General features: G+C 44.8%; 1 protein-coding gene across 2 annotated transcripts in view; it reads left to right on the forward strand.

Annotated features, from left to right (window-relative positions):
* The window catches only part of LOC126556637 (homeobox protein prospero), a 97926-nt gene that overhangs the window by 19234 nt on the left and 65504 nt on the right, over positions 1 to 13188 (forward strand). The window contains exon 1 of one of the 2 annotated variants that reach the window (XM_050212024.1): positions 8127 to 8224. The exons of the other annotated variant lie outside the window; for it this stretch is intronic. The gene's annotated coding sequence lies outside the window, so the exon portion shown is untranslated. Of the gene's footprint in view, positions 1 to 8126; positions 8225 to 13188 lie in introns of those variants that run through there. 2 annotated transcript variants of the gene reach the window in all.

The raw sequence follows: 13188 nt of genomic DNA on the forward strand, positions 1-13188 counted from the left end.
TGACCACACTAATAACTATTGTAAAGCAAATTTTGATAAATTAATATTCTTATCCGTAACTTCATAAGGGCCAGCCCGGTAGTAGAGGACTGAGGTCCACATCTCATCCTCCGTTATTGAGGTCTGGGTATACAACTACGTGATATCAACAAGTCTAGTAGACCATTCGATGGCTGCCGTGATCTAGTAGGACGTTAAGTCAAGAAGACGAAGATACACATAACTACGAGCTTACTTAACACGATGACTGCCACTATAAATGTCCACTGAACTGCCCGACAGGCCACCGAATTACGCTTTAAAACGATAGCATTTACGAGGAATCTAGGCTAAAAATCGCGTTTTTTTAGGGAACCTCCGTTTTTAAAACAGAAACAAAGAAAAACATCAGCATAAGAGAATTTAGAGAGATTATTGCTTCTGAATTGTTACAAATACTCGTCAAAAATACAACAAATTTCGGTCCGCAACAAGAGCAGCTTGTTTTAGTCAACCGTCATGTCACTGATGGGAAAAAATTATGACGAAAAGATGCTACAACAATAAGCGACAAAACATGGACCGCTCAATGGCACGTGCAACTGTTAAATGATCGTTTACATATTGTTCAAGCTGTCCCGAACAATCTCAACTTTGTGCTGAGTGTTTTAAAATTGTTCGTCGAAAATAAACGATGAATAAATGAACATCGATATCATATAATTATGGATTATTGAGTAAATAAATAAGAATAGAAATATAACAGAACCTCTTCTATTATTCGTAGTAAGAATAAACCCTACAGAAAAGCACTGTAAAAGAAATTAAATGAAATATGTGCGAATTTATCTCGTGTAACTTGTACGTGGCAGAAAGCTGTTTCTGAACTGAAACTGAAAGCAGAATTACCAAGCAAGTGTAAAGCAAAGCTCGAAACTTGAGCTTTAGTAAACGTGTCTCACGAAAAGTGGTTTTATGGTTATCGCAAATGCAAAATGCCGTCGAAAACCAAGTAACTTGTGTTAAAATTTACTGACTTTATACAGCCTCCTAAAGTGGTGTGCCTTGACTAAATTAACCCGTAGTAGTTGGATCGCCAATCCCTTTGTACGGGAAGCTGATCCGACCAGGATTCATAATAGGCGGCCTTGCGGTGTGTGATGCCACCATCGAAACTGTTCTTCTTCTTGGCTTAACGATCTCTAAGGTCATGCCGGCCATCGAAATAGCTTTCCTAGACTGCCGATAGATAGATACCACGCGTAGTTGTTTAATCAGACCTCACTACGGGGGGACGCGGTCCCGGATGGGATTTGAACCCCGGTCCTGCCGTTTGAAAGACCGACGCCGCTGTCGACTACACCACTGAGCCGCCTCCAAAACTCGAAGCTCGTACCGAACTGTACTGTTACCAATTGCGAATTCAAATTAATCTAACGCCTCTCAGCAAACGCTGATTAATTATTTTTTTAAGTTTTATGGTAAATTCACATTTTTCAATTTCTTTACAAGAAGCCTTTTAAATCTGTTTTTTTTTGTAATATTTTGCATTCAATCTTGATGAATAATAAAAAATTATTGTAACGAATTAATATATCTTACAGCAAGTACAAAAAATCCCACTTGTTGTCATAGAAGGTATTATTATTTTGAGGATCTGTTCGAGTAAATTTCTTCTCATTATCCTGTTATAGTAGAGTATCGTCCTGAGTCTTGAAAAAATCTCGGAACAGTCGAGAGAGTATCACTCATGGAATAGTCGACAATTTATTTTGTAATACCACAAAAAAACAGAAAGCCTTACTCCATATAAATTGATTTGCTTTCAATTCAAGCGCCAAGTATAAGAAGGAACTGTTGGTTTGTTAAACTCTGAACCTTACTGACCAGGCCAGGCCAAGGTGGTCCACACGTACTGTACGAACCAGCCACGTTTGGTCAAAGTGCTGTTCTTAACGCTGCGGCGATCGTAAAGTCGCCTTTCCGCTACTGCCTCACCGTGGTTATGTATTTCGGTCATCCCTATAAAGCGTGCCCTACGATACCCGGTTATTTCTTTGCATTCGAGAAAACCCTTTCATACGGCGTGAGCATACGGAAAAGCAAAAACCCCTTGTGCGCGCAATGGTTGCATTGCGAATAGTATAGAAAAGAATAATCTTAGGCACCCATCCGCCGTTGTTTGTTGGAGCCTTTTGAGTGTGGATTATTTCCTCCCAAAAGTTATTCATTTAGTTGTTGAAGCATCGGTTTTTTTAATAATTCATGTAAGATAATTTGGCGAGTGCAAGTTCGAGAAAGGCACTGCTTCACCCCAGAACAAAAAATGACTTGCCCAACGGGTTGTGGGCATGGTAGTCCTTTGTGATCTCTCTCTTTAATTGATCCTTTGCGGATCCAGCATAGCGTCCGCTACCTTTCGGGTTCGAGTTTTTAAGTTGCATCGTTCAGTGCATCGTTTCCAGTTTTTCTCCCCCCCCCCTTGTTTCGCCAGTTCTTCGACCAGTATCCGGTACCTAGTCAGTAATCCTTCATTATCTTTGCTTCCTTGAAGTGTGTACTTCAATGTGAAGCAACCTTACGGGAGGGAGGAGAGCTAGAGACAAAAAATCGACCATATTTCAGTTGGATGTGGAAATGTGATTTTTATTTTTCCCGTCCCGTGAATTTCATTGCAAACCCATCGAGCTCCTGTACCACTGCCGAGTCCGAAGCACTTCGTTACATTACGGGCCCTTGCACTCCCTCGGAGTTTGGTGTGTTGCAGTTTTGTTTTTTGTTTTTACATTTTTGTTTGCTTTTTGCTGCTGTACCGTAGATTTTCCTCCTCCGGATCTGCTCCAATCCGGATTCATCTTGTAGCAGCAACAGCAACAGCAGCGCGCGCGACCTCACCTCAGTTAGCGCAGTATCGACGGGACACACAAAGTAAAGGTTGAACCAAGGCATAAGTGATGAGGTTTGGGGAGCAGCACAAAAAAAGTATTAATAAAAAAAAACAAATAAAACACACAGCAGTAGCGGGAATCACTTGGAACCCGGGGAAAATCCAAAACTAACGGGAACAACAAAGTCCTGCCCGAACCTGCCGCGAGGCTTTTTTTTGCAGACCCGTGTGCTGCCCACTCGACTCGTTGCACTCGTGTGTGCACGGCAAGGTACGGTGGGAAGCGAGTGGAAGGACACCAGGAATGGCTGGTTACATGCAGGCAACCGGCAGCATTGAGCCAAGCACGTAAGCCAGAAGCGAAACGCAGACATTGATGCGAGCGATGCACATCCATCCCCAATCCATTCTCCACAATTGGAGGTTTGATTTTTTTTTTTTTTTGTGCCGAGACTGCAGCGCTGCAATAGAAGAAGTTTTCCGCTTATACATTCGCGGCTACTGCCACCCGCATCAGAGCGTCCGCCCTGCCTGCCTAACCTTGGCTGCCTGCTTTGGTAGGCCGGCATCACCGTCGTTCGACCATGCTTACCAACTTTCTCAACCGCGCCCGGGTAAGCCTTTGCCGAAATGCATTGCAGCAGCACGAGAGAGCGTATACAACCCGCGATTGATAGATATCGTTGTCGGTAATGATGACGTGGGCGTGTGGACGTTCAAAGACACACGAACCAGTGGACCCAGGTGAAGGATGCGAGCATGGGCGGCATCGCACGGTGGTAAAGTAAACAGAAAAATGCAATTTTTCCCATTTTTCTTGTGCACTTTCGCTCCCGGGCAGCAGCAGCAGCAGCAGTTTGGAGCTGCTGCAACTGTTGTGTGGTGTAGGGTGGATCGAAAGTTTGGTCGACTAAGAGGAAAAACTGCATTCGCCGAGTCCTTCGCCCTTCCCGTGTGTTCCATCTTTGTTTGTCTACCGTTTTCTCTCTCTCTTTCTCTGTCTTTCTCTTTTTTGCACTACTGAGTTGAGTTCTTTACAGCGAGTGAGGGAGAGAGCGGTTTTTTTTTGTATACTTTTCCTCATTCCTAGTAATTCCTTGTTTCGGTTTGCGTTGTGCCACCGCCAGATATCCATGCGTCTGAATTGCATAGAATTAAAATGCACCTTTTTTTTTAGTTTTTGGATGTGCGTAGAAAAGTACATAGAAAGCGAAACTAACTGGTGCAACGATGCATCGTACCACCCACCCAACCCAACCGCCTACATCGAATGTGCATCGACCAGGGTGCATTCGCGTCCCGATTCGCACCGTATTTCTGAGGCTGAGATTTTAAGGCAGCAAAGCTTGTCAGAAAGTTGACAAATTTTTACCGAACAAAACTTTTCCCCAATTTTTTTTTCTATATTTTCACTTTTAGGACCCTCTTGGCAAAAAAAAAAAAACACACACACACTTCAAGAAAAAACTCCGAACTGAACTGCTGATGCATTTCTCGTGTATTTCTGCAACAAAAAATGCATTTCGCGATCCATGTTCGGATGGTGGGTTTGCAGCTGGTAGTTGGAAATGGTGGGCTGATGATCGTCGATGCCTAATATACGGTTTCCTGGTGACGTTCACGCCGCCAAACCCCAGGCTTTCCGATCACTCGCGCTCATGTCGCAGTATTGGAAATCGGTAAAATCGAATGTTGTTTTTTTTTTTCTCTATGTATTGTTGTGGGAAATTTATATGTGCATTCACCAACACAGACACCCTACAAGCATGCAGCTGTGCAGATACAAAAGCTGCACCGGTACATACAAACATCACGGTGTAGTGGTGTGGTGCCAATTGTGTTGGAGCGGATCGACGACCGTTGCCTATGCACACGATGAGTTAAGCTGCTGCAGTTAGGACCCCTTCTTCACTGCTGGGAGCCAGGGGGGGAGAAATAGAATTACGGAGCAGCAGCCAAAGCATTGGTTGGTGCAGAGGAAAGCAAAAAATTACTCCAACAAAAGCAACACGACACAAAAATGTTGTAGGAGAAGGACCTGCTTTTTTCCCACCGTTGCATCGTTGTGTTCGCGTGAGTTGGGTGGGTTTGTTGTTGGGTTTTGGAAATTCGCGCGCGTTTTTTCTGGGTTTTTCAAACCAGGAGAGGGGGGGAGGAGGGGGAGAGGGGAGGTAGGATCACTACGGGATCAGGATCTCCTCCTCGAAGCACACATACATTTACGGGTGTTTCGTGAACGGTCGAATTTCGGCTTTCGATGCTGCGGCCGCTGCTAGGAAAGCCGCTCGAACTCGATTGATGTGCTGCTAGAGAATGCACACATATAGAAGGACAACGGTGGGCTTTTTTTCTGGAGCTCTCCATTTTTTTTTTGTACCCTTCCACCCCTTCCTGCCAACCGCTCCAAGGATCGGAGGTAAAGATTTCGGGATTTTTTTTCTCCTTGTGCGTTTGATTATTTGCTTTCGACATCAACGCACGCAGGGATGGATGATCAGCCAGCTGGGCATTAGAGCACGGGGAGCCAGGCTAGCTCAATATCGGCACATACATATGCCCACCCCAAAACAGGAGAAAGGACACATACAACAACGGGTTGGGAAACAAGACAAAAAAAAAATGCTACCCAAAATGGAATAAAAAACTGGAATGCCGCCATCCATCCACCCACCTCCGGGGCAACACACATACAGTCACGCACACACACACACGCACACAAACAGGAGAGTAAACGTGGCTTGCCTGAGCGATGCGGGAATTTCGGATCCCGCGCGGCTACTGAGCCCCGGTGTGTATACATGCGTGAGCGAATACGGCTGTATGGGTGGCCGCTGTTGAGCCGGAGGTATATTTCCAGTTCGATACTGTTCTGTTCGGGCTCGGTGTACTGTGTGTGCCGTTCCCCCGATATGTGTGTCTCCTCGCGGATGCAACATTTTTCACTTCGTTTTTCGTTGATTTTTTTGTTTTTTGCTATTTATTTTGTTCTCTCTGTAGCGCCCCCGTTCACTTTCACACGACGACGACGACGACGACAACGACGAGTACCGGAGTTTTGGTGTATTGCCTGCGCTGCTACTCCCGTGGACGATCGAGTGGCAGGCGGGGGGGTGTCCATTTTTTCCGCTTTGGTCCTCCGATGGTTTTTCTTGCTGTGGCCCGCATTATGCTTTTTTTTTCGCGCACGCCGCGGATCGCCCAGAGTAACCTGGACACACTCGGTGGGTGGGTTGGTGGGCATTGCTCGATATGTATGTATGCCTGTATGTGTGTGTGTGTTATTTTTTGTTTTTTTTCCCGCTACACCGTCAGGGTTTTTCGCTATCGCTGTTCGTGCCGTTTCGTTTGGCCATCATCGCACCATCCGGGGGGTCCGGACGGTGAGAGATGGACGACAACGGCGGATGTTCGGTTCTATATCATCCCCCTTATGTCAGCTTTTTATTTTTTTCTCTCTCGCACTTGGCCATTTGGACCGGTTTTTCGAATTCGATTGCTGTCCCCGGGTGCTGATGCTGCTGCTGCTGCTATATGTATGTGTGTTTGTGTGCGTGCGTGTGTGTGTGTGCGCCTGTATGTGCATATGGACGTTGTGGACCATGTACGTGTGTATGTAATTACCCCAGCGGTCAGTGTTTCTTTTTCCAGCGCATAATGACGCTCAGTCACGCTGTTCTAGCGTCGTTGTTAATACGCGTGTTATCGCCGTTCGTCGCGCGATGCCAAAATACCGGCGTCAAATTTCTTATTTTTTCCATTATAAGTAAATCAATCAAACAAAACTTTCTCACCTTTTAAACTGGTCTCTCGAACACTAATGTCTCTTAAGGATTCGGGCCCCTCCCGTTGTGACAAACGCAATTATACTGGCAGCAAAGAAAACAAAAATAACCAACAACAACCACAACATTTTAGACCGTTAAAGTTCGCGAAACATCCAGGTTCGGAAAGCGCGCTCTAGTTTGGCAAACGATGAAAATTAAGGACCCCAGCTTTTTGGAATACCCAACCCTTTTGGCCAGCTGTCTCGTCCTGCATCTCGGCGGAAAGTCTTGCAGTTAAAGTTCTGGTGCTGAGAGGAAACGAAATTCTAATTCCCTCCCATGTCGGTGTGTGTTTGTGCGTGGAATCCGTGTCTTGGAAGATGTGAAATTCAAAAGAACACTCCCAAATTACATTTGCTGTGAAGTGGTGCAGTCCAGCCGTTAGTCGTTGATGCGGAAAAGAAAAAAACAAAACAAAACACCTCCCAAGTTTTCGCGTCCAAGGCGTTCATTGTCGGTGGGAAAGTGTTGACCGCCCGCGAACCAGTTGCTACAACGTGTGCGCGCGTGTGCAAGTGTTCGTCAAGACATTGAACGTCGTGTTTCGTTTGGGATTAGCTAGCTCCTCAGTTTTTTAGCTCCTTGGTTGGATGTGGTTGTGTGTGTGTTGTACTGTGCTGAATACTTTGGATATCCATAAATCGCATCTTAAACAGTGAATTGAAGGTGTGTGTGTGTGTGTATACGCATACGCTCGTGATTACCAACCGCAGCAGTATGATCGAGGCCAAAGCATGTCTTTTGCATGGATAGAAGAGCCTCCGAAGGATCATCCAAGGTCCAAAGTCTACTTTGGGTCGCACTAATTGTGACATTGAATGCTACAAACATACCAGCATTTTACAATGTGCCTCCCTGGAGACTAAAGCTCAAGATGGAATAATTGTCAACTGAAGCAATCCTTCCGACGACCATCTCGACGACAACTGCTCGACAACGATGAGATGTTTTTTAATGCTTTTTCTTCATGGAAGCGATACAATGCTACAATGCAATCATCGAGAGTGTTGTATTCAATCAGCCCCGTAATTCTGTTCAGTGAATTATTATGACCAAAATCAAGTTTAATAAATATCTTTGTGGTGAATGTCCGAATATTTTCACCCGTATGTGAGCACATGTGATACAACGAAAAAAGGATCAACTGCCAACTTTTTTATGGGATCTTCACGGGAGGCTGAAATAAGACAGCGTGGGTGTGTGTGTGTGTGTGTGTGTGCGTCACCGTAGAGCCACGATCGCGTACGCCGACGATCAATTCTTAACGCAAGACAACGAAATAGATCTGAATAATAAATTCCCACAACAAACGGCTCTGATCAAACGTGTGGCTGCTGCCGGGTGGAGTTTGTGAAGTGTGAGCGTTTTCCTTTTGGTTTAATCTTCCATATTGGTTGGTTTGCTTTATTGATTTAACGTGTATGTGCCTGATTTACGTACCGTTTAGTTGTGCCATTTGTTGTACCTTCTCTGGCTGCAACCGCGTGACTCAAATGTTCCAGACAAAGGAGTAAACAGATAACCTTTTGCTTAGGTAAGATTTTTTTAATGCTTTAAATCATTACTTATCAGTTATATTAAATACAGTATAATATTTAGTCTCTGATCTTACGGTGATACGAAGAAAATGTGACGAAGAATTATTTTATTACTCGACCACAGGTGCGCGATCGTTCAACATGATGGAGACGCCTGGTGATTTAGAGCGCGTGTCTGATATTTTGTTATTTTCTTAACAGAAAATTAATAAAAATACACGTTTGGATTATTTATATCTTGCCTTATTAAATAATTTCTTAAATCTTAAATTAATTTCTATTATAATATTGCTTTCAATTATTTAATATTCTTTTTAATCTGTCATCGTGTTTCAAATAATCGGTATTTTTGTACTGAATTAATTATCAAATCGATCTTCAAACTTCAATATTTTGTATGGTATGTGTAAATAGAGGTTACATGCGGATACAGAATTATTAAGGAAAGATTTAAGCTTTTAAAAAGCTGGGTTGTTGGGCAATGTTCCGCAGAAAAAAAAAACCCAAAACATTATGAAGGATCAGTGTTATGTTCGCTAAATGGTAACGCTAGTTTAAGGTACAATGCTTTATTGACAATGCCGTGTATCTTTGTCTAGTGAGCTAGATGGTTCTTCAAACATTTGGACCTCTTCTGCTTGCATGAACTTTGATCCTTTTGTGTACCTTTTGTAAATTTAATTTATCTACTTCAAGCAACATTTGCGCACAAAAGTGTTTTGGATATGACCGCCCAATCTAACGGCTCCATAGACGTTGCTCTTTGCTAAAATGTTTATTGAATGTTAATCCTTCCTTCCTAATCGCGTTCAAGGTTAACCAGTTGCCACAATTCACTAGTGTGTCAAGGCAACCGCTTTATTGCATCATGTAGTGTGGCCTTTTAAAGATTGTCTTCAAGAATCCACATTTAACCCGATTGGGAAGTCATCGCTCTGTATCTAGGTTGTGGGCGCAATATCGGATCAACAAACGAAAATGATTAATTACATTAATGCTATGAATAGAAAAGCCATACTAAACATAAGACAGAAGGAGAACTTCGTCTATTTGGTAGCCTAACGGTGGCAAAAGAATTGGTGTCAGAATGCGAAATAAAAGGCTCCCGAATAGTTCATGCTGAGAGCAAACGTTCGGCACAGCAAATGTGCCCCTTTGAAAGCCGAACCTCGAATCGCTTCTCGCCGAACGCCCGGAAGCATATGGAATGGGTGATAATTGCTAATACATAGAGAGAGCAAGCTAATGCTAATGCCGGAAAACTGCTTTAGAGTAACAAAGAAAAGTTTAGTTCCACCTTTTTCCACCGCGACCAAACCAAGACGAGGCCGAAAGTACATGGCATAAGGTGGTGGTAATGAAGGGACGAAGCTGCGCAGAAAATAGAAAGTTTTAGTGATTCTAACTTGTACGCACTACAATCCGGCAGCACTATAAGGAACGGTGCCAAGGAAGCGGTGAAAGTAGCAGAACACCAAATTCCACCCGTGCAAGGGAAAGAGAAAGTCGTCGCAAGCTTCGGTATATAGCAGAACTCGCGCGTTTGTGTGCGTGTCGTGACGAAAATGGAGGGGTGCGTGGTCCAGTTTTCTCTCCCTTCCACGGCAACATCCGAACCGTGAGCCTCGGCTGGGGGTAGATTAGGGAGAGGGAATGGCCTGCCCTTCCGAGTTAGTTGCCGATCCGTTGGAAGGGATTCTGGTGATGGTGGTGGTGGTGGTGGTGGTTTGTGTTGGTGTACATTAGATGTTGTGAATCGACGAGCTGCATCTAGCGCGCATGAGCAGCTTAGGTCTCCCTTCGGCCTTCTCTGACGTGCCGGCTAACGTGAGAAAGTGTATCGGTGTGTGTGTGTGCTTAACCACATATTTGTATCTTCTCACCCATACGACTCCCACTCGCACCACCACTCGCCGGGCGGGATGAAAGCCCGAAGATGCTGCTGCTGCTCGTGGTGAGTGCCAGTGATTCCGCGTGCGGCTCAAATGGTGAAGGTTATGTACTCGTCGACGTTTCGGGTGAGCTCGCTCGATGGAGCTCACCAACACCAGCAAGCACAATTTGGACGGTTGCGGAAAATGCGAGGAAAAAGGACAAGAAAATCCCCTCGGCACAAGTAGACAACGCGGAAGGCGACCCGAAAGGTGTCCTCCCATCCCATAGGGCACAAATGCGTATATACGCAAAGGGTACGGAAAGGGACGACCTGGGCAAACGGGGTTCGCCCAAATACAGATGCACTAGTCGTCATCGTCGTCGTCTTTTTTCCCTAACACTCTCCTACCGCCTGCTGCTGGAAAACACGAGTCCGAGGAGGAAAATCTACAGCGCCGGAAAAAACACCGCCAACACTACCCGGTCCGTGCACACAGGAAGGAACGCTGGCGCGCGCTCCCCAGGTTCTCAAGTCGTCGTCGTTTAGTCGTGAGCCAAAAGTCGGACGAGATTGCTGCAAAATTAAAAACATCTTCGGTTGCGCGCGGTTTGAACGCAAATAACAAAACAAAACTAGCAAATAGAGTGACGAAACGGAAAAAAGAGGATAAATAAAAACAATAACAACAATGCAGGATTAAAACAAAACAAACCAAGCTTGCTGTATAGAGAGCAGGATATCAAATAAGGAGCAAAAGCAAAATCAAAAGTGCCAGTGTTTTTCGGCTTAACTGCAGCCGGGGTTTTTGCTTCGTACCATGTTCAGTGGGGGGTACCGGTTCGAACCGTTAAAACACGTGCTTGTGATAAAACACTCACGACAAAACGAAAATAAAAATATACTTCATTGTGCAAAATTATGAAAGTGATAGCTTTTTAGTGGAAAAGTGTACAAAAAATGTGTTAATTAGGATAAACTTTGCCTCAAAGAAAAAAAAAAGCAATTCGCATAAGGAGAATATAAGTTCTTCAAGACGAACCAATTAAACAAAAAAAGTGAAACAATTTTCAAAATAGGAGAAGTGGTCGAGATTGTTGAAAAAGTTGGAAAAATAGTTGAAAAACCAAAGTCCTAGAGAGGGAGAAAGAGATGCAGAATTTGGAAAGAAGGAGAGAACTCACACACACAAAAAAAAAGACGAGAGACAAGAGTTGTTGAAGGAGAAGACAGATTTGAAGAATTGTCGAATTGGAGGATATCTCAAGAGAAGAAACATCCTCCAACCTTGTGTCCATGCGCTTCCCGGCAACAACCTGTAATAGCGCACTCCCCAACCTCCGAGGCACTCGTTTTATATGTATTATTATATATTTCTTCAAACTTCCTGCGCCTCCCCGCACAAGGACGCAAGGAACGACTTGGGAACGAATGGGAGCAAACCGGGTGTAGCGGGTGTTGGGCAGTGCGGCGGGTGGGAACGGTATAAAAACCACCCCTTCGAGAAATTTTCTCTATATAAAATTTAGTGTAATTTTCTTCTTCGGCTAAATATTTACCCCTTCTTGGCGCACCGTCCGTTCCTTCCTTCTTTGATGCCCGGCATCTCATGCTGCTGCGCGCACAGAAGGACACGCGCGTGTGCGAGGGTGTTCTTGCTTATCGGCCATACCCTTGTATGCGTGTGTGTGTGTGCCTGTTTGTGGTGGATCTCCTTCGGAGAAGTTCGGCAACAAGACGAAGACATCGCTCAGTGTGCAATCCGCTTCCATACCGACTGAGCATCGGAGTGTGTGTTCTCCGCCGGTACAGTCCAGTGTCCACCCACCCACCACTCCATTCAAGGATTTCTGGTGAAGAATCTTGGACGCGGCGTAAAGTAGAGGCAGCAGAACTAGGATAGCACGATAGGGATTCCGAAGATAGATAGTGTACCGGGTGTTCGGGCGGAGGGGGGGGGGGACAAGGCGGGAGATATTGGAAGGGTAGTCGTCTCGGGTCTGCTCTGTTCCTCAGGACAACACCAAGACTAAACGATACGGTGGTGCGGGTGCGATTAGCGAAGGTGGAACACGCAAAGTCTTCGGAAAACCATCCTCCGAGCTTACTTTTTGCCTTCGGTTAAAAGTCGTCGTCGCCGACGTCGTCGGGATCGTTTGTCGTGGTCGTTGTCTTCGAGAAAGAGAACTGCTGCGAACCGGCTTGAGGGTGCAAGAAGTTTAGTTGCGCGAGTGAGATAGGAGCAGCGTTCCGGCTGTAAGGAATTGTGCGGGCCCGAGTAGTGTTGTAGCATCTCTGGTCGAGCTGGTCGGACACTTTACACCTCATATTATCAGTTGGTCTCAGAAACGCTAGTACCACATCTAACTCGGCTCTCTTACGGTTCGGACCGGTGCAGTGAAGGCACCTTTCGGGGAAAGAATTGTAAAAGAAACGCTCCAGTTTAATCGGATCGAAACCAAAAGTCTAAAAACGAAGTTTAAGAAGAAGAAAAAAAAAAAAACAAAATTTGAAGCAAAAATTTCACAACAACAAAAACAAACACAAATTTTCCATACCATCTCTTTCGACAACCAGGACCAGTACCAGGATCGGAAGGCAGCAATAGAAGAAGAAGAAGAAGAAAAAGCTAAACCGAACCCAACAGTGATCACAGTTAATTGTGAAAAGAAGCCGTATACTAAAACGAAACAGTGTTTACAACAGTGTGCGTGTGTGTTAAAAAGAAAAGCGCGCGCAAATACAACATAAATAGCAGCATAACAGCATAGCAGAAATCGAAACTCAGCTCAATCTACACTCAGTATACTCGGGAGAAGACGAAAACCAGAAGCTTGCAAAAACAACAACAACAAAAAACAAACGAAACGCACATCCCCACACACTTACACATAGCAGTAGTAGCATATACTACCAACTATAACAACATCAAAGCGCGCACAAGGAAAGCCCCCCCGATTGGAGACATCCTTGAAACCGACACCAAGCGTGAACAGCAATAGTTGAATTGGATTTAACCACTCCAGAAAAAAAAAGGAAATCCAGTGTGCCGTGTGCCGTGTGCGTGTGTGTGTGTGTGATAGTGAG

Source organism: Anopheles maculipalpis, chromosome 2RL, assembly GCF_943734695.1.
Source record: "Anopheles maculipalpis chromosome 2RL, idAnoMacuDA_375_x, whole genome shotgun sequence".
Classification (NCBI taxonomy): domain Eukaryota; kingdom Metazoa; phylum Arthropoda; class Insecta; order Diptera; family Culicidae; genus Anopheles; species Anopheles maculipalpis.